This window comes from Tenrec ecaudatus, chromosome 12 (assembly GCF_050624435.1).
Source record: "Tenrec ecaudatus isolate mTenEca1 chromosome 12, mTenEca1.hap1, whole genome shotgun sequence".
In the NCBI taxonomy this organism is placed as follows: domain Eukaryota; kingdom Metazoa; phylum Chordata; class Mammalia; order Afrosoricida; family Tenrecidae; genus Tenrec; species Tenrec ecaudatus.
Window position 1 is genome coordinate 44,833,431 of NC_134541.1, and position 3,221 is coordinate 44,836,651.

General features: G+C 39.9%; 1 pseudogene; it reads right to left on the reverse strand.

The window, feature by feature from the left end:
- Positions 1-1,798: 1,798 nt before the first annotated feature.
- LOC142422454 (survival motor neuron protein-like) lies at positions 1,799-3,017 on the reverse strand (annotated as a pseudogene).
- Between the last annotated feature and the right edge of the window lie 204 nt (positions 3,018-3,221).

Here is a 3,221-nt window from a genome sequence, read left to right on the forward strand (position 1 = left end):
TCTCTCAGGGCAAAAGTTTTAGGAGTGCATTAGTCTCCTTGGTTTCATAAATTCTAGACTTCATAAGAATTTGAAATTCTGTTCTGTATTTCTCACCATAGGATCAGAATTATTCTATTGAATATTTGCTCAAAATGTTCAATATTGATAGGTGGGCAATTATCCACACATTCCACATCCTCCTTCCATGTCTGAATCTCCTCTTCTTTTGATGCAGGCAAATAGGGACCAATTGTTGTGCCTTGGATGGATATTGGCAAGTTTTTAAGATTCTTGACTCTACACACACAATAAAATCTAGGAGTAGAGCAGAAGCACTCAGCACTTTATTAGGTCGATTAATTTGGATTTATCATGCAACCATGACCCTAAATCTTGACATCACTGGCTTCAATCACATGAGGGTTTTGGCTGTCCATCAGCATCCTCAATAGCTCCTCTTTTTCTTGTTGTAAGTCTATCACTCAAGTTTTGACCGTGCAACTTTTTACAACTTAATGATTACAACTCTCCTTAAAAGCCCATTGCTGATATTTTTTATGTCTCACGGTGTTGCTGAGACTCTATAGATCTTTAAGGGAGAAAACCGCATCTTGAATCAAAAGACATGTGTGTGTTTGTGAATGAGTCGTATATGATATGTATCCATGGTGTATGTGTGTAAGTGTGTGTGCACACACGCGCGCTAAGGATCAGAATTGACTCAATGGCCCTGAACAACTCCCCACTTTTCATCTCCTCTTTTCTCGTCCCTGCCTTCATTTCATTCTATTGCCCGCCTTCGTCTTTGATTTCCTCTCTCAAGTCCTTGGTTCCCTTTCTTTCCATATTTCCTGCCTTCTCCTCACCTCTATAGTGTATGTTTTCTCCTTCCCCCCGTCATTAGTTATTCTTCTCCTCCACTCTGTCCTCCTTGGCTACCTCATTTTGTAGGCTTTTTTTTGTTTTGTTTTATTAAGGCTAGAAAGATTTATTATACTCTATGAAGAGGAATGTAGGGCAGCTGTTTACTTAAACAGACTCCACATCAGCTGGATTTTGCTTAAAACATGTTTGTTTTTTTCAATATTGCTATAAAAGTTATTGTTCAATCAAGTTATAAGTTGCTGAGTATTGAGTTTTAACTCACTCCCCCAATTCTTCCCCTGTCACTAACCGTTTTATCCAAGAGCCACTCTGTTTCTGTTTGAGGAGTTGCATGGATCGCTGAAGTTCATTTAGATGCAAGTATTAAATGATAGAATCTTAATTTTTTATAAGAAGGGACATTAATACACAAACCTTACCACTTAAACACTGCTGCATTTATTCCACAATATTTGTGAAAATAGCCTTAAATTCTCTCTTGATGTCATCCCCCTCTTTACCTATTAGATGTCATAGTAACTCTACCATCTGAGTCACAGTCTAAATTATTTTAATTAGCACAAAAATTAAACATTTTTATTAAGCACTTTCAGACCACATACAGAAAATATAAAAAGATATGGTATAAGAAATACCTGCATACATGCCACTTATGTTCATTAACTGTGATTTATTCTTTATGCATAAACATACATACTGTTTGCTAAATCGTTTAAAAACATGTAAGAAATACTGTAGTACTTCACTCTCAAACACTTCAGCATACAAATTAAAACATCCTCCTATGAATGACAAAACACCTTAAAAGATAATTCTAAAAATAAGCAATTAGCCAGTATTTTACATACAGCACATAGTTTAAAATTCTGAGTTTTTTTTTATTACATATTTTGAAAGCAGCATCAGTCCAATATAGGATACAACACTGCCTTCGGCTGTTGGGTTTCTTAATTTTCTCCTAATCTAGATGAGTTCTCCTTCCCCTCCTTTATTTTAAAACTTTTGTTTGCAGTATTTCTAACAGATAGGAAATTAGATCCAAAGGCTGGATTAAATTTCTACCCAGAAATAACCAGGAAATATTTGGGGAGATGATAATTCGGCACTCTGAAAATTCTAGTAGGGTTAGGTATCAAACTTTCCTTGGTGAGTTATGGCATACAAATGTCCTCAATATTATCAAACTTCAATATTTAAAGATTTGTTTTCCACAAAATAGGCACTTTAAAAAAGAGCAAAAGATTCACTAGCTTAGTCATGGTAGACTTACTCCTTAATTGAAATGCGAACACTTTCCTTCTTTTTGATTTTGTCTGACACCCATGTAATAGCCAGCATGATAGCCACTCATGTACCAAGAGATTAACATACTTCCCAGAGCATCAGCATCATCAAGATAATCTGGACATATGGGAGGTGGTGGGGAAATAATTGGTGGGCCAGAAGGAAATGGAGGTAGCCAGCATGATAGGAAAGGTGGGGGTGGGGTGGTGGTCCATTGAACTTGAGGCTTGGCTTTCCTGGCCCCAGCCTGGATGCCGGAATGCCTCCGGCATTGGGAGGGGGGTGGGGGTGGAGGTAGAAAGGAGCTCCCTGGTGCTGCTTTAGACTTGGTATTGGGTTTGTTTCCAAGGGACCTGGAGGAGCTCTCACTTTCAGCAGTTGAAATTTGCCTTTCATTTTCATTCTCTTGAGCATTCTGGTCTACATTATGAACTCCTCCAAAGGTTGCAAGAAGTAGATCAGACAGATGCTGCTCCTCTCTGTCTCCATATCCGGTGTAAACCACAGCACAAGTTTCTCTCTTCTGATCAATGGAAGTGATGGCAGCTGGGGAAATGCAGCCATCTTCTGACCAAATGGCACAACATTTATCACCAACTTTCCACTGCTTCATGGAGTCGTGACGTTCTTTTTCTGGCTCTTTTTCTTCTTAGTAGGCTTTCTCTTAGGCGTGAGTTTTGGTTTGTCAGTAGCTTCACAAATGTCTCCATTCTTTAGAGCATTCTTAAAGGAAGCTACAGCTTTATCACAGGCTTTGATCAGCGCTGTATCATCCCGGATGTCAGAGCATCACTCTGGCCTGTTCCTCCCCAGAACAGCACCGCGTCTTCCTGCTCCAGGACGCCGCAGCCGCCGCCCATTGCCATGGCGAGTGCGCGGCAGGAACCACCTGGTGCGGCGCGGGCGCCTGGGAATCACAGTCTAACCTTTTGAGCAAGTTTACATTCACGGATACATTTTTCAGTTTGTCTGGTCACGCAGTAGTCGCATAACTCCGATCTTAGTTCTTGATTTCCATTGAGTGCCATGTGTTTGAAACCCAGCATTCTTTAAGCCTTCCCATGTATGTC